This window comes from Athene noctua, chromosome 2, assembly GCF_965140245.1.
Source record: "Athene noctua chromosome 2, bAthNoc1.hap1.1, whole genome shotgun sequence".
NCBI lineage: Eukaryota > Metazoa > Chordata > Aves > Strigiformes > Strigidae > Athene > Athene noctua.
The window spans coordinates 62,289,870-62,309,740 of NC_134038.1; positions in this window are offsets into that span (position 1 = coordinate 62,289,870).

Here is a 19,871-nt window from a genome sequence, read left to right on the forward strand (position 1 = left end):
TGGTTTCTGTCTCAAATTAATGATAGGTGGGCAAGTAGTTGACATGGTTGTGTGTCTATGTTCATGAAGATTTCCAGTGTAACTGCAGGTGCACAAATGCAGATGGCCTTGTAATCTTCACAGTTCTGTGAAGATCTTTTGACAAAATTAATCTTTTAGCACTTTTAATATGGATGCTCTGTAACTTTTAAATTTCCCTTCAGTCAAATGTTGTAGAGAGAGAACTCAGAAAAAACTTGTTCTGAGCCTTTTTTTAAAGGAGTTTTCAGTCTCCTTTTATTTTTATTTATCATTTCTGTGATTCATCCGTTGCAGGATGAAGTCTTATTATCTCTGCATTCTTTTTTCGAAGTTGTGTATTCACAGCATTTTTTTTCCTTTCCTCGCTGCTTTTCAGTTCTGTCCTTTTATGTTCCTGAAGTTCTGTGAAGATCAACGTATCAATGACTATGTGACAGGGTTTGATACCCTTTTTGATAATAACCTTACTATACTTCTGAGCTTAGCAGTTGCAACTTCTAATTCTCTGTGGATTTCCTACTCTCTGGCTATTCACATATGTCAAAGAGCAGCAACTGTACAAAGAAATAACAGGGAATGTCAGATGCAAAACTGGTAAATTGCAGGCACCTCTCTGAAGGGAACGCCAAATAGGGACTGTGATGCCCAAATCTCACTGATGACTATAGTTAAAATGAACGACTTTCCAGGTAAAAGAAGATTGCAAAAAGGAAGGAGAGAAAGCACAGACAATGGGAACACTGGGACTGGAAGGAATTAGAAATGGACAGGAGAGTTTAGGTGAGGAATTCCCTAGCTGAGAAAATTATCCCTGTACATTAATCATCTTCTCAATCTACCTCTCAATTAATTTCAGCGTCCACTTAAAAGTATCCTCTCCTTCCCTGAAGGCTTTCCTTGCTTGCTGTTACCCCTAGCTTTGTCACCCTTCTCTGTTCACTAGCTGTTATTGGTAAAAAAAAGTCCACTGGTATCTAAAATTAAAAAAAACTGGACCTGCTGCACATGTGTGGTAAAGACAACCTGGGCATATGCAGTAGCTCTGTGTTTATTGCTTTAACTGACTACCGGATTTCTGAAATTAGTATTCAAAATCAGTAGGATGATAGCAGACTTGTAAAGGTTTTCTGTAAACATCAGTGGATCTGCATGTATAAAAACCCTTTCCTTTGTGCTTTCTGCAGCCAGGAACAACATTTTATTATTGCATTATCTTAAAGCTTGTGACAAGATCACAACAGGTGAATTAATATAAATTCCTGAATTTTACTGCTTCCAAATCAGGTACATAATACCCTACCTAAGTACATGTTACAGTTGTTTATGTTTGCAGCAGTGCAGGTGGAAATTTGGAAGCTCATTTATGATATTATTGATTTATTGTTTATATTTTCTTCTCTAATGAGACTTCCTAATTTCTCCATTTTCCTTTTTTATTTTCCATTTAACTGGATCTATTTTCTATGCTAAATTGCGTACACAGATATGCGACTGACTTAAAGAGTGGTGCAGAAAAAACACTCGCATCTAAGTAATTGCTAGACAATTTAATTTCATACAGATTATTTTATTTGGTGAGTCAGTCAATATCAATATAAAACTGCGACACAAAAGGACTTAAAAAAACCTAAGTGAGAAAATCTTTCTTCCATGGTGTTTGTTTGAAACATACAAAATCACAGTTTACACCACGGGTAATGAACTTATGGAATTTGTTGGCACAGGAGGTTGTCAATGCAGGTATTACCAGTAAACCCCAAAATCATTAGGCAAATTAATAGAGAACGGGCCCATAAACACTAGAGGCACAGACAGGAATGTGCCCAGTGATCTTCCAAGGCAGCAGTTGTGGTCTCTGGGCAGGACAGGGCAGACAGAAGGGGGAAAGCAGCTCTTCCCCGGCAGCATCTCTGGTCATCACCTGGGGACAGCTAGAACAGTTTCCCCTGGTAAGACGCTTCTTACTCTCTTCTGATGTGTGAATTTAGATCCCATCAAAAGAAACACACCAGAACTGGAAAGGGAATACGACTTCGGGAATGCAGATGAATAGGATTATTAGTCTTTACAACTCTGAAAAGAACCTCCTGCTTTTATCGTTTGTCAGGTTCCAAACCCTTCAAAAAAGATACATAGCCCACAGATTTTTAATGACCTTTTCACAGGTACTAAGTATCTTCCCTCAGAAATATAAAGCCAAACTAAACTGGATGTTGGCATGTTTTGTTTTGGTTTTTTTTCCAAAAAGAAAAGGCTGGATTAAACTGCCATGAACTGTATCTGCATCGACTTCACAGAAGAAGCTGGCAAGGCAATGCCTAACGTACCTAACTAGTTTGCTTTATTTGAGGGCACGGTGCATCACACAATTTCTGGCTGAGGATGCATAACTGCCCCATATATTTTTTCTTTTATAAACAAATTCGAGTATATAATTTAAAATTAATAAACCACTTTGATAAAACCCTTGATGTTATTAAAACATCTAGCATTTTATTTTGTATCAAGGCACTTCTTTATTGCTTTTAGATAATTTAGCGCATTGTTCAGTGCACTTACTTTTTGTAAAGACAGTTTTTTCTAAAGGGACCTTTTTCTGTAGTTTATTGCTTGGATAATATTAAACATCTCAAGATGGTCTACAATTCTAGGAAACAATATATTCTTGAGAATTGTTAAATTGTCATGGGAGTTACTCTTTTCTGCTAATACTAATGCTGTACATCATTGCAAAGGATAAAAACATTTGAGTAATCAGTTCTTGGATTTGGAAGATATTCCCATTTTAGCCAACATTACGACATTTTTGTTTTTATACTGATGTAACTGTAATTAAATTACCAAGTCTAGGTCAAAGCAGGAAATAATTATTTAAAAACTGAGGGAGTAATTATTTTGTATCACATTAATTTATGGGCTTATAAAAACTTTGGGTGACATGGAGTTCATTAGAGTAATAATAAATATTATTACTGTTAATTAGTGATAATAGTATCTGCAAGCAATGTAATACTCTTTATTTGCCTCAGAAGGTGAATTTTCCTAACTAATATCATTATCCCTATACATCTCAGTCACATAGTCTTATTCACAAGTCTGGCCACTAATTAACCATTGCACTTACTTCAGAGTCTCTGAGTTATAGAAATGAAAAGCCAATGTTGAATGTTTCCCATTTAACAATTTTCTTCAGTGTTACCCTTCCCTTAGAATTAATAAATAACCAAAAACAATGCCAAAGAAAGAGGAAATGAGATTCTATTTCCATTTTATCTTTTCGAGAATCTACCAAGTTCCTCATAATTATGGGCTGGAGCACTTCCCTTATGAGGACAGGCTGAGAGAGTTGGGGTTGTTCAGCCTGGAGAAGAGAAGGCTCCAGGGAGACCTTATAGTGACCTTTCAGTACTTAAAGGGGGCCTACAGGAAAGATGGGAAGGGACTCTTTATCAGGGAGTGTAGTGATAGGACCAGGAGTAATGGTTTTAAACTGAAAGAGGGTAGATTTTGATTAGGTGTAAGGAAGAAATTCTTTACTGTGAGGGTGGTGAGGCACTGGAAGAGGTTACCCAGAGAGGTTGTGGCTGCCCCCTCCCTGGCAGTGTTCAAGGCCAGGTTGGACGGGGCTTTGAGCAACCTGGTCTAGTGGAAGGTGTCCTTGCCCATGGCAGGGGGGTTGGAACTAGGTGGTATTTAAGGTGCCTTCCAACACAAACCATTCTATGGTTCTCATCACACAAAGAAGAGTTGGCCTGCTGTTCACACACAGGGCTTGCATCCTCCAAACACTGTAGATTCATTTCAGGCAGAAAATACAAGATTGAGAAAATTACTGAGGCAATTATTGTAATGTGTTGCATCCTGGCTTGAGTAGGGCACAATTTATGAAAAGAAAGATAGAGGTACTTGTACAGCAGTGATTTGACTTGAGATGCAATTGGAATTATATATTTTATGTTCCTCAACTTTTCTATCTTTTGGATAAATGTTGAAAGTATAATAATCATGCTGAAATATTTGACAATGGAATGAGATGCTTTTTGTCTCATGTTCAAGTGGAAGAAATATATTGGGAAAATTTTCTGTTGTCAAGAACTTCAAAATTTATAAAAATATTTATATTTCTATCAAGCACAGTTTCAAAGTGGTATATGCATGAATTCAAGATTTAGACTTAATTTTTTACATAGATTGTCCCTAACACTGATCTGATTTCTTGATTTCTCATGTGACTTTCCTAGACTTTGAAACTGGATCTTGGACTCTAGGTATCTTGCAATACCATTCCTTGTCCTCTAAATATTGCTATTGCTCTTTCATTTGTTACTGCATGCTTTTATATAGGCACGGTAACTTTTGAAAACTCTAATTTGGCACATTTCTCAGTTGCTGTTTGTGAAGGCAGCAGAAAGTCACATGGCTTGTCATTGCCCACAAATCTGACATCATGACATCTGCGAGAGCTGTAATTGCCTGAATGTTCTTGGACAGTAACATGAACAATGTGAGACTCTCAACTTTTGGCAAGCTTTCAGAGCTTGTTAAGACAATTAAACAGTCTTGAGTAATATGTGTATTTTTATGACTACAGATCTTAAAGATAAGGTATTTGTTTCTGGCAATTTGATCTGTAATTTGATCTAAATTATTTTATATAATTGTCATTCAGTTGTATTCCTTACTGTGTTTTCCTACTCAGCCTCATATCTCCCTCTGAATTGCTAAAAATTGAAGACTGTCAGCTGGCATGTTTTGAAAGGCAACTCTTACATATCTTATTTTTGATCCCATAAGCACTTTTTCAAAAGCATCATACTCAAATTCACCTGTAGCACTTGTAAGAGATACAGTGTATGCCAGAGACCTATTTTCTGTACAAAACTTCAGTTCTGTCTTTAAAAACAGGCATTTTTCCAGATATCCTAAGAACATTTTTCAGAAGTCGGTTTGAAAATGTAACCATATGTATGCCTTCACCTAGTCATATTTTCTTAGTGAACTGACAAAAATAAGTTTTAGCTAATGTCACCCTGGTAAGTCAGAGTAGCTGCCAAGCAGCGAGCTGGATGGACCATATTCTGCCTCTAGAATTAATCACAGGGCTGATTATTAGCAAGACTGAATCTCTTCCAGTCGGTGGTGGTATGCAATGAATGATAGACAGAGGAGAGGGGACACAGTTCATTTGCAGGTAGGTGAATGCACTCTGTTCATGTACTGGCACGTGTCGCCTGAGAGAATAAATGAGACATCGACAGAGACACTCAGTGGAGCTGCCAACTTGTCATTTTTACAATTTTTTTCTGATCATAATTTCATTTGGTTAACATGCTAAATATAAAACCCAGAAGCTTCAGTCGCACTCAGTGAAGAAGAGGTCACATGTTAAAACATAGCGCTTATATGTCAGTGCTACTTAAAAAGGCAAAACAAACCCAACACCTATGTTTCACCAGCACCATGTTTATATATATATATATTTATTTATGTATGCATATATGTGTAAGTAACACAAGGGGAAAATTTCCACTAAGCCTCTCTTCACTTGTCTCTGATTTCTACCTTACCTCTGATTTTGGCAGGGCTGCCTAAAGGAGTGAATTATCTGATGGCATGCATTATCTGAGGATTTATTTTCAAATGCAGGCACTTTTAAGAGATCTTAATAATCTGAAGTATTCATAAACGTACAAATACAGGAAGCTTTCTGCTATTATCAATGATTCAGTTCTAATTGCTTTTCAAAGTGTAAATGACAAAAATTTATACTTTTGCAATCCCTGGCAATGCCTTTTTCTGGTTTCATATAGGAAAACTTTATTAATAGCATCCTAAAGATACGAGATACATGACACATGCTGGGCTAAAAATATTTTTATTCAGTACTGAATTCTTTACCATCTTGGTTCTCACATTCGTCTTAATCTAACTAGTAGCAAATTTCATACAAAATATGCATATTTGGATGTAACAGTGATAAAATTATGGTTTAATTTTAATTTTTTCATAGAAAAGTCATTCTGTTTACAGACAGTATCTAAATGTTCCAAAACCCTATCTCTAGTGAAAAAAAAAAAACATTGTTCTTTTAATGAATTATATAATGATGGCCATTAGGAGAACTACCAATCTTTTTTTGGACAATGTTTCTATTCTTCAGGTTAAGGGACAGAAATCTGTGTTTTCTAACATAATTTTATTTTTGAAGGTTTTTTTTCAATTTATTTTCTTTTTTAGTGATTTAAATGCTATATCCTGAATGTAGGTCATAGCAAAAGGGCCACAAAGCCATATATACCTTCCAATTGCTAATGTTGGGGCCAGAGGAAAGAGTAACCTGATATTTATCAATTGCTTTGTTCACTGCCTGAAGGAAGCAGATGTATACTTATCTCTAAGAAAGACATTTATTCAAAAACATTCCTTGAAATTATCTCTCAGTTTGTACTAAGCAAATATTCTCCACAGATACTGCAAGAAACCTGGATTAGACAGCTATAGCAGAGGTCTCGCCAGCTTAAAGTAGTTCAACAGCTCTTTTAATAAAAAGGCTGTAGCTGAAGAATGTGAATACTGTTTCCAGTGCCAGCAGGTCCCTCTTTACAATTTAATTAGCTCTACAATTAGAAAATACGTAATTTCATTAAGAATCCATTTGAGCTGCACGACCCTTCCAGAAAGCAGTGTGTAGATTGTTACTAGTGCTAGATAATAATTTGTCCAATATAAGTGATAAATCACTTCATTAGACCTCAGTCTTGTCATTCTCTCAAGTCAGGGGTCTGTTACTGGCTCACACTTTAGTAGAAAGATGACTGCGGGTTCATATCACCATGCTATGTATGGATTAAACAGCATTTAACTGGTGATGCTTCAAAATGAGAGCTTTGATCCCTGATTGTGCCTCCCAGATTTCTCTTTTAGCTCCAAGCCTCCCATTTAACCATCTCAAAGCTGTATCACTACAGTGAGATGACAAGCTGTTGGCTAGCATTTCTCCATAAGTGTATGCATAGGAATGAAGATAAAGAATAGCATATTCTTCTGTTTCCTTATTTTGCTCTATTCAGAACTTCATATATTTCATCAGGACCCATCAAAAGTGGTAACAGAAGCCTAATTAGTGGTAGGCATGGTAGGCGGTAGCCTTGACACTGTTCAAGTGACGATGCTGTTTGTACGTAGATGTCATCAGAGCTGGACTGGTGTAGGAGAGGGTGTGCCCAGCTCTCCCTGAGGGCAGCCGCAGCTGCTGCGTGTGCACTCCCAGCACAACAGGGAGCATCACTGGGAGCTCTTATTAGTGTACAGCTCATCTTCCTCACTGCTAGCGTGAGGTCAAAACTGCAGTCTAGCCCTAAATTACTGCCTGATAGGTTGTACACTAAAATGACATGATCCTGCTCTGCTTCAGCTGTAGCATATTTATGTCTGAAGACCAGCTGCAGCCTTATCGCTGTGTGTTTATAGACACCCACTGCTTGACATGCTGTTTACAGTGTATGACAACTAATGAAAAGGGTTTAATTAAATCTTTTTAACTTATTTCTCAGTTCAGTTTTTAAAAGAAGTGTTCTAAAAATGGGCACCGTTCTTGGCAACCTGAGCCACTGTACAAGGGACTAGTGATGCAGACAAGACTGGTTTTCTTTGCCCTGCGGTCTGAAGTGCAGCAGAAGCACAACCTGGGAAAATGGGAAACTCTTGAAGACATGCTATAGATAGAAGCATGATTTAGCAGTGACACCAGATGATACTTTGCTAAAGCAGAGGAATCTTCATCATTTTCTAATTGGCCAGTAGGTATATTATCACAGCTGAATGTCTTCAGTGGGGACGGAAAAACCCCAAATAAGTAAAAGCTTGTCATTATCCCTTAAAGACGTTTTTCAGATCTCATATATTAAGCCATCGATTATCATTAATCCATCCTGCAAACCTGCAAAACAGTATTTCAAAATACCTGATCAATACTCTGAAGTTTGTTGGATTCTGTCTTTTTTATTTACACCCAACCATCACTGATGCAAGTAGCAAAGCCTGGGACACCTGGTAAAGAACAAAGTAAAATTTACGCATGGTCTGTAGGCAGTCAAAAGGAAAACTGATTTCCTGCATGTCTCCTTGAGGAATATTAAGGGAAAATTTAATGAAGTAGATAAACTCACTGGTATAGGAACCATCTTAAGACAAAGTACTAAAGAAAGGAATGCATGGCCTGTAACAGTAACAAAAGAGAGGATAGAACCATCCTTTAGCTCCTCAAAGACTGTAGATTTTTTACCTATTAACAATAAGGAAACTGGGCACTCAGTGTTGCTAGGCAGATTTACAACATCCAAATCTAGAAAGTATAAATAAAAGAAAGTCTAGAAAGTCTTCCAGCTCATTTTTTCATCAAAGAATGTCCTGTTTAGTATTTATGAAGGCTTTATTTATCCTATTCTGACTGTTTCTAATGATTTCTTACTTTTGACTTGTGTATTCTGAACTCTTTTTTTTACTTTATATATTTTTGACTAAAGATTTATCTTGTTTTTCTGCATTCCACTTTGCATGCTTACATTTTTATTCCTGACAGACTATTTATACCACTCTGATTCTAACACTCCTTTATACATTCATCAATGGGTAGCATGTTGTCTCAATCCTTCTTTCCCCATACAATTTCTGTATATATTTATTTTTATTAATTTGCTAAATACATCAGTTTCTACAAGCTTTTCCATTTCTAAAGAAATTCGGGATTAATCAATGTGATTTACAAACTGTAGTACATAAAAATGCAAGCCCACTGACACCATTACAAACTGCACACAAAAATTGAAACCTTGGTCCAGTTAAGTCATGGGTGATTTTTACTGACTTAGAATGTAGTCAGGTCAAAATGTTACTTTCAACTATTGACAAATGACCAGCCTAAGATGTATATTTATTGGTCATATTTCAAAAAGAACCTAGCTCTTTACTCTTAAGAACTTAGGTTTCCTCTTAAACATTTTGCTTGCCCTTCAGAAAAAAAAAGAAATGTCAAATTCTAATATCAAAGTACTAGGACTCAGAACAGGGGGAGAAAAATGTCCTTTAACACGCCTCAACACTGCTCAGTCCCAAAATATTTCTGTTTTATATTTTATTCAGATCAAGTCAGCGATGATTTAAGCAACATTTTACAACTAATTTTTAAAATGTTTTCCAGATCTGAGGCCTTATATGATAAATGTTCATGCTGAAATTGTTTGACAATTACCAGCTTCAAAAAGCAGAGCTTAATAGGGTGACACTGAGATAACCCCAGCTATTCTGCTGCATCTAAGATAAAATGATATATTGCAATAAAACACACAGTTACATTTACAATTCTTTCTGAGAAAATAAGCAGTAATTCACTACTAAAGAAATTCCCCTGATTTCATAAGCTGTGAAGGCATAAGCGCTCTGTAAAAGAATGCTGCTAGAAATCCAAGAAGATCCTGTTACTTAAATATTTCATCACAAGATATTTGTTATTGATGTGACAGTTTTCATCGTTAGCACAGCAAGCTATCTCATCCAGCAGCACTAAAATGTCCTTTTCTAGAAGAGACCATGTCCTCATCTGTGAAGGATATTTCAGTAAAAGTTGCAGGTGCCCAGATGCACACACACATACAGTCACAGGCATTTTTTAGTAGCAACTCTGCTTATCCTCCAGTCTTAGGTCTGGCTTTTCATTAAACTGTCTGTCTCTAGTTTTATGTTTTTTAAGGAATTATTTTCATAGCTCCCATTGCTTTAAGTTGTTTGAGAAGAGTCAAATACACTTGCTGACTAAGACATGTATTTGATGGGTAGGAAGTACAGGAGGGGATGCCAGGGAGCAGGTCACCACATGCTGGCTATAGTCTTAGGCGGAGTCCTGTGCGTTAAGGAAGCCTAGGGGCTCAGCTTCGTATCTGGACAATTTAGGAAGTAGTTGCATCTCCTAAACTCTCAACAGTATTATGCAATTATCTTGGTATTTGAGGGAGTAGTGAGACTTCCTCTTTAGATGAAGCATCCCACACTAGGCAAAGCTTTAAATAGATCACCAGGTTTAGATAGGATGTTAATTCAGATGTTGATCAGGTAGGATAAATCCTGTCTTTGTATCTTTTCATGACACAAATAAAGCTAGTGTTTTTCTGTGTTACTCTTTGTTTAATCTGAGATGTTAACATTGCAAATTTTTTACTTTGAAAGATTCTAAACAGTTTTGAAGTTTCAGGCTGCAGTTGTAAAATAGAGTTTGCTAAAGACGACACTTGTTCTTTTGATAACAGATGAGTCAGAGAAGAACATAGACATAGGCTTCTTGCCTGTAAACTTATATTAATAGAACTTCCTTGTTTGAGAAAATTGTTCATAACTTCAAAAAGAGATACTGGCCCCGTTGAAGTAAACATTCTTATGTGCCCGGATATGACTAGTTTTGGAAATAGAAGGTATTGATATTAGAGGCAGTTCAGCTCAGAAGTGTATCAGAACAGCTGCAATGAACAGTGCAGCATTTCAGGATACTGAAGTGCACTTTAGTGCTTATTCCTGGCAAATGGCATGGAAACAATTCCTGCAAAATGTGGAAAGGTACCATAAGGTACTCTGGATTGCCAGAAATATCATCTTTATGGACTATAACTTTTAGTTTGGCCAGAACATTATGACAATGAAAGCAAAAATAAAATACTCTCTTAAGGAATTCCCTCTCAAGGAACCTAATCATAACTAAAACAGATAGCAGATGTCTACGCTTAAATTGCTACTTATTTACATACAGAGGAGCAGGTCAAATTTTTAAAGAGGGTCTGACTCTGGGCTGGGGTAGAGGCCTTCAATGAAGGCAAAAAATACAGTACTTTTATAGGTTTATAATTGTGTGGAGGGGTTTATCCCAAAGAGGTCAATGGGACTATGACACAAAATGCTAGCCGGGCTGGCCTGACCTGGCCACTAAACCTAAGAAAGAGGTAAATGAGATAGATGGTTAGTTATACTCAGAATTATACATCTCCTTATATTATTGGTTGTATATTATACACACACACAAAAAAAATCTAACTTCCCAGTATTTGTGCTTCCTTTTTCCTTTTTTTTTTCATAGAAATTAATACCCTATGTCATTCCATGTGATTTCATGGCTTGTAAAATCTCTGTTGGAAATCCTAAACATATGGGAACGTCCTAAATAGAAAATCCTAATGACTATATTTAACTACATTTATATAACTGACACAGGAAAATGTTCCTGGTGATTTTCAAGTTAAACTTCTCAAGCCAAGGAAAAGGGGACATAGAAACAGTAGTAGTAAGAAAACTGCTTATATGCCTTTCAGTGAAGACTTATTACCTGTCCTCAACTATGTATTACACGTAATAATTCCCATACACATGTAGTGAAAAGACAATAAAACATGGGAACAGGAGGAAGAGCCAAGAATACAGAGAATGTTGTCGTCATTTGTTACCTTACAGATTATGTAACTCATTTGTTATGCCAAAGTGCTGTGTGTCCCACATACATACATCAATGTAACATTACATTCTCAAATTTTTTCCTTTATTATTAACAATATAAAATTGATTTTTATTTTTTTTTTAATATGGAAATGTCCATAATTGAAAGTCAAACTCCAGGGGACAAATGCTACAGAGACGTTTGGCTCAGAGTTTATTAAGTTTTATATAATGCAAATCTATTTTATAAACAACTGCTGAGTCACAAAAAATTATGTAAATTATATACGGAACAAATTTATAAGATCAAACAGCCCATCTCTTGACTGTTACAAGACTGTTCTTTACACTCTCCAGTACAGTCCACTTTGTTATCATCAAAAAGAGCAGTTAATGTAGTCTGAATTACCCCTACTACAGATTTTGCATTTAAGAGGATCTAACTGTCACGCCTAAATATTTTGCTATTTTAGGTCAACTCCAAAGTGACTAGTGTCCTCCTCTCTGCTTCTCCCAATTTAATATAACTTAAAGGAGCATCTTCAGGGGATAACACATACCCTTTGTGAGGATCCTGATATTTGATGGCAACTGTCTGCACCAAAAATACTCATAGGATATGCCAAACTAAAATCAATCAACGCTGTTAATTTAGTCATATTTAATGCCTTTTAAATATGCCTTGTGAGAAAATAAAACATTAATAAACATCTAAGAACACTTATGGATTAAAATGTAAACTTTTTCTCTCCCCTGGGGTTTTAACAGCTCTGAACCCTCTGACAAACTGGATTCACACCTTTTCTTCCTTTTTCTCTGCAGACTTCTCTCCATTGTTTCTTGGGTGCAAGACATGCATTCCTCCACCGAGGACTGGCTCATTTATTTTTAGATATTCCTGCTATTAATGCCAACAGATGTGGACAACTGGGGAAAATCGATGCTAACCTTGTTTCTTTCTTTGTATCTCAGTCTACTGGTTATTTGCATACATTGTCGTGTAGCTGGGTTACGACAATGACTCTCCTAAACGGCACATTGCAGCAGATTTGCATGAATAACAATGACAAGCAGTGAAGGCTCACAAATGGCTTTGTTTGCTAATTTGTAATGTGGAGGTCAGATATAATGGAATCTGACCTTTGAGGGTAAGAGGAATTGCCCATATGCTGTTCCCAGATCCAGAAACAAAAGCTCTACACATAAAGTGAAACTATTGTTAAACTGCTGCTACATGGAGAACACTCGATTCTTTATTTCTTTGTTTATTCTGTAAGATATTTTCTCAAAACTTGGTTACACTGGTGCAAATTGCAACCAAGATCTGCTCTAACTTGGAAGCTCTGTCTCAGCTGAGATTAAAAAAAAAAAAAAAAAGACCAAATTGTTATAGGAAATTCCAGTTATTGTTTTCAGAGGCTAAAATTAGTCAAGAATGTGAAATGTCATTTATTCAAGATAAAATTAAAATTAAAGCATTACAAAAGATATTAATGTTTTGTTTGTTTTCCTCAAGGAATATTATTAAGTACTGTTTCATTGGATGAGTATACTTTTATTGGTATAATTTCATTATTGGAGTAAAGGTAAGATTGCCATTTGAAAGAAGTAACAAACACATTAGCAGTACAGCTGCATAAGATTGTCCAGTTTCTACAGACAGGCTTTGTGAAAATATTTTTTAGTTTGAATTGATATTACCTGGAACCTGGAACTCCAATCATAGCCAACTATTTGCAGTTTATATAATTGTGGATGTGGACATCAGAGGACATTACGGTCAGTGAAATAACTGTACTTATCAGTACTGAGGAAAAGACAAATTTAAAAATTCTTACAAAGCCAACAAAGCCAATTAACACCAAAGTTGACCGAGAGTCACTCAAAATTCAGGACAAATCTAATAAAGATTTAGATTTCCAAATACTTATGAACTTGTTGGCAAATACACTGAAGTTACAGTTCTGAATTTTGCGACGTAGAAGTTACTTCATTTTGTTACACTATCTTCAATGTATCTTGAAATAGATGACTCCTAAACATCATACAGGCTCTTATTCTGATTGTTAGATAGCAATCACTGGTTATAAAAAACAGAGTTTGAATATCAAGGCTTGTAAAATTGCATATTTAAATTTTAACATTGCTGATTCGGTCCTTGTTTTTTCTGTATAAGTGAAATAGAGTACCATTTTGTTTATCATCTGTATTATTATATAGATTAGATTTTGGATTTAATATAATAAATTCAGGTGTCTCTGTTTCACATGGATAGTACTGGACTTTATTTTGTACATTACTAATACAGAGATTTTCCCATGGTCTTTGACTTAGCTTTTTGTATTATATATGTAAGGGTATGTGGATGTTCCTTTCCTTAGTCTATTTTCTACAGGGAATATAGATTGGACAAGCAGAGAGAGAGAGAAAACTTGTCAAGTCTGCCCAGTATTTGGATCTCTTGATATGAAACTGCTTTTTCCAGGAAGCTTTTAAATTTACTTTGAGTTTATGGAAGATAACAATAGGAAAGTTCTACCTCAGTCTGATCTGCTACATATGACTGGGCAAATTTTGACTATTAGCAGTCTGTTTGATACTGACATTAAATAAATCAGTGTTTAATAAAGAGGATGATACCTGGACCACAGACGCTGATTCTCTTGGCGAAGGTTCCCAGCAGATGCTTGAGCACTTGTGTAATCATGAGGGCATGACACATGGGATGAATTTGCTGCCACTTCTAATTAGGTTGCAATACAGTGGTGAGAGGCAGGTGAGGGATACGAGTTATTTTAGATATGCAGAATGGAAAACAAACTGGTTAAAGGTAAAAGCTTCTAGGCTACTTCTCTGCCAGATGAAATGGGCATGCAGGCACCATGGCAGGTGGAGATGTTATGGCTAGAGCCTCTTTCCTGTTGCTCATCCAAGGCAACATTTTTTATGATTACCAGCAAATGAGAGGCACACATCTGAGTAAATATCCTTGCTTTCCCTGGGTCTGAATTTCAGGTGTGGAACACTTGCACATCCTTCCCTTGTCTTCACCTGAGGTTAGAGATGCTCAGGATGTTTCAAGATCTATTCACACATACTTAGATCCAAAGATGGTCATGCCCAAAATGAGGAGTCGCTTATCAAGCACTGTGGTTTTGTTACTTGTTTGAGATCTGTAGAGCTGCACCAGCAATGGCTGTGGTGCTCAGGATTTAGTTGTACCATTGAACTATTCACCCATGCACCTTGCAGCACATACCAGGGATTCTTTTGTGCATTGGGCCCCAGCTTACGCTTGGTTTCAGAGGACAGACCTGTGAGGCAGCGTGTTGGGTTTAAGTGGTGAGGTTTTGGCAGTGGGAGGGCTGCAGGGGCAGCCTCTATGAAAACAGGCCGGGGGCTGCCCCATGCTGGACACAGCTGGTTCCAGCTGGCTGCAACAGACCCACCGCAGGGCACAGCTAAACCCAGCAGCAAAGATGGTAGCACCTCAGGGAAAACATATTTAAGAAACGTATAAAAATGCTGCACAGCAGCTGTGAGAGAGAAGAGAGAGAAACTGGGAGAAAACCAGCCCTGCAGATACCTAGGCCAGAGTAGAAGGAGGGGGAGAAGGTCCAAGAAGACCACAGTGATGCAGGTTGTCTTCCTGCAGCCTGTGGAGGATCTCATGTTGCAGAAGGTGGACATGCCCTAAAGCAAGCTGTAGCCTATGGAGAGCCAATACAGGAGCAGGCTTCTGGCAGGAACGGAAGTCTGTGGGGGGACCCACACCGGAGCAGTCTGTTCCTGAAGGATTGTACTCCATGGAGAGGACTCATGCTGGAGCAGTTCATGAAGGACTGTATTCCATGGGAAGGGCCCCATGCTGGAGCAGGGAAAGACTGTGAGGAAGACGGAGCAGCAGAGGAGCTGTTATGGACTGACTTCCTCTCTGGCAGCTGGGGAGGACATAGAGGAGTCAGGATTGAAGGACTGAAGTTGAGCCTGGAAAGAAGAGGGAAGGGATAGGGGAAGATGATTTTAGGTTTGTCATTGTTTGGCACAATCCTACTCTATTCTTAACAGGCAATAAATTAAATTAATCATGCCCAAGTTGAGTTTGTTTGCCCATGACAATAACTGTTGAGCAATCTCCCTGTCTTTACCTCAGCCCACATGCTTTTGTATCTTATTTTCTGCTTCTGTCCTGTACAAAAGAGGCAGTGAGAAAGCAGCTGGTGGGCACCTTGCAGCCAGCCAAGGTCAAAGCACCACAGGCTGTCAAAGAAGCTGTGTCCACAGAAACTCATCTGAGTAACTTCCATTTAAGAACTATTTCTTGAAGGAGTTCTGAATATTACTTTGCCATTGTAGGTTTCTTTTGGGAGTGCCACAGTGCTAGAGTTCTCCTATAGATCTTGTACAATCAGCTGCCATAGATTCAGAAATGGCTTAGGATTCCTTGAGATAAGGTAACTTCTGTGTTAAGATACATGTCTTCCAGGGAAAATTGCAATTTCTGGATGCACATATTTCTGATTTTTTTCAACATTACATGAAAATGGTGTATGTTTCCAAAATATGAACATTATTTCAGTAACTTGCATATTTCATAATGTTAAGAGCTTCTTAACCCAGTCCTAAAATACCAGCTAAAGTAGCATCCAAACCTAAAATGGGATTTTGGATATCAAAAAATGTAGAAAACATTTTCCAAACCATTTCCAAACATCAACGTCATTATCAAAAGAATACTTGGATGCAACTGTGGGCTTTCCAGGTGGGGGGAATTGCAAATTCTGTTAAAGACCCATCTTCCATCTATGTGTGATCCTAAGAAACAAAGAAAAGAATTGCTATATTTGTTTCAGTGTTTATTCTCACTCCATTTATATAAAGAAAAGCACAGCTGAAAGGCAACACACTCTACAACACCGTGTCATCTAACAGAAAGTCCCCTCTGCCCCAAAGCAGGCTGAGGATGTTGGTTTCTCTTCTTTTTATTAGTATCTTGACAGCATGTGGAAGAGACAATATTTATGAATAGAACTACAGATGTGATCTCGAACCTAGTCAGATAACAACACAATATTAACACTTTAGCAATGAAATCACCATCCTTTTCAAATGGATAGCAAAAATGCGCAATTTTTCAAAAAGTTTCCTGCCTACAAAATTTTGCAATACTTCACAGTTTTGCAGAATGGGATTTTATTTGCTATACATTTCTTCAAGATGGATGATATAAATTAATTTGAAACATAAAGTAGAATTCCTGTAAACTTTAAGAACTGCTCCCCACCAAAAGCCCCTAACCACTTAGTTGTTTTGCCTGCATAAGACCTAACTGCAGCTCTTGAAAGAATCTGTCATGAGGAAAGCAGATTTAGCTATTTAGAGACAAAAGAGCTGAGTAGCCTGTATCTATATTTGATTCTGTGCTTCTAGACGTTTAAAAAAATTCAAACCTGATGCTTACACTGTTAAACTTTTCCCACAGTTTTACAAGAACTGACAAGGTCACAGCCTGAGGTAGTATGGTTGCCAGATGTCACACCATTAATTACAATCTTAGACAGAATAGGTGTAAGTAGGAAGAAGCAAGACTTAAAATAACTCTTCATGTAATGTTTTTCCTGCCAGTGCTCTTCTAACAATGTAAGCACTATTTCTTATTTCCTAATGTTAGGTGGATCTCAATCTTTTAATTTAAGAAAAATTATTTAACTCAATTTATAGTTAAGTGGAAAAAACTGTAGCTCTACATGCCATACAAACTGTGTTTTTAATTATGAAGCTTTTCATAGGAAAAAAGCCCTTGACCACATCAGATCATACCAGTGACCTACGATTTCTTTGAACTGAACATTTGCACAATCACTTTCAGATATATTTGTTATTCATTTCACTTTAATATATCGTGTTCAATAGAAAGCACAGGTTTTTTTCAAGCAGCAGCAATATTTTTTCAGAGTACCTCTCTTACTTTTGAAAGTCACTTTCTCATACTGGGATGCACATAAATAAATCATTGCCTCACTTCATTGGCTTTTGATGCAAGTTTTCTACAGGTCATTCTTCACTGAATGAAAGCTATATATCTTTAGTAGCAAGCTTGGTAATGTCAAGATGATGGTGGTTAGTTGTCTTGAAACTTACAGAGAGAAACTGGAAAATCACAAGTCATTTTCTATACTTTTGCTTTTGTTCAGCCTGTCTCTTGGACTGTGTATTCTTATTTATCAAACAAGGTTTAGTATGGGGAACTATTTTACCTGCTAAAAGTTTTCTAGAAATTACTCTTCATTATGAAACAAAGTTACACTTAGTAAAAGAAGTAGATCAGGTTTTCTTCTACAAGAAAATTAGCGATGAAAAAAGAAGAAAGTAACTTGTACAGAGAAATAAGTATATATGTAAATATATATATCTGTACATGCATTCTGTTTGTAAAAAAATGCTGTTCTTTATAGCTCTGTATTCAACTAATTGTGTGCACCTGCATAGATACGTAAAGGGGTAAAAAAACATTTAAGAGTATCCTACCATACAGCTACTATTTCCCCCCATTTTGCAGCAGAACAGTAAAGGTGAAGGTCTGACACATTTCACAACGTGGCTAGTGGTGTTATGCCAGTGGACTCAGGAAAATATATACTGCCTGGTATGGATCCAATGTAGCGGAAAATCCTAGACTGGAAAGCAAGTCTGTAAATCATTGTACCTAATCACCAAAACCACATCCAACCATAGATGTTTAATACAGGAAAGTCTATAAAAACATCCATTCCTCTTCCAACATGCTCTCCAAATCATCCTTAACCACGCAAATGAGAAACTTCTAACACTGGGAACAATAAAAATCATGGTATTATTGAACAGCAAATCTGAACTTTGAAATAAGGAAATGAGCAAGACTGTAACATTTAAAATTATTAAATGTTATTGCTCTTTGATGTGTTTTAAGTCTGGTAAACTATACGTAACAGTATCATTCACCCTTACACTGAGCACCATCATTAAAAATTCAGGTCAAAGTAATATAGAAATTACTGCATTGCAAAGAAAAAAAAAAAAAAAAAAGAAAAAAGGAAGGAAGAAAAATCTTGCAAATAGACTGACCAATGTAATATGTCCAGTGTCATGGTGAAGGAAGTAGCCCACGTATGAGACCCTAGTAGACCACTGCATGTAAGTAAATAGTTGTTCTGTGCCTGTTTTCATATGGTATTCATTAGAAAAACAAAAGAAGTGCCTCCGGCACTTTTTCCTTAGAAACAGACAATAAGCTTTTGTCTTTTGAATCTGCATAAGAGAGTCGCAGACTGAAAAAATATCTGTTTCCCCTGTGAATTAATGATATCTAAAAATAACAAGAATGATATATGTTTTGATTATTAGATGAATGCTAAAGTGTAAGTAATGCTCTATTAAATTTCATTCTTAGAGAAAAATTACCCTTTTCAGATGCATTGCCTATTTGCTTAGGGCAATCTTGCTAAGAAACCCTACAGTAAATTACCATATACAAATTAACTTTGATACAAAGTGGGTCCTTAGAGAGCTGGTGAGAACTACCTGCATATAAATAGTCACAATATGGTATGGAGGAATATAGTGACTTACAGGATAGTGATATGTAAAGCAGCACAAATTACTACAGAGAAATAAAGCCACCATAGTGATTATCTTATGTGCCAGTAACCTGAAAGTTTTCATGGCAAGGCTTATATTCACTTGCTATTGCACCAGTGACTGATTAGTAAATGATTGGCTAGAAATAGACTCTCCACTAGTATCAATTAGTGTAATTTCACTGAAATGAATCGATCTTCATCCAAGATCAGCCACCTGGCATACCTTCACAAACAGACTGGAAAATCTGAAATTACTGAGCATTCCCCAAAGAGTCCTCCCCTGGCATCAAATGAGTAGTTAAAGTTATTCTGATGTATATGAATGCGGTTCCTTCTAGAATCCTATACAGGATTTTTCCTATAAATGCTTTAGAGATCTTAGCTGGTAGGGAAGTTAAATTCAAGAACCAGAACAGCCATAGTCAACTGAAAATGTACTCTGAAAAGCTGTCTGCTGCTGCTGAAGTGCTGTTGAACCTTGGTCAAAGCACAATGCCTTTCACTCATCCTTTGGTTGTCTTGCCTGTTTACATTGTCATATCTGTAAATCAGGGATTTGATGCACTCAAGGCCCAAGAGAGTTAGATCTTAATGTCAGTTAGAGTTTCTGGGTGTCAACTCCATGCCAGGAATAACAGAGCACAGGTAAGAGGACAGAAATGCTCAGAACTAATGGAGTTCCTAGTTTGATTCACCCCACACAGGTGTGAAACACCCATAACTCACTTTTTCTGCACATACCATAACAATGTAATTCTC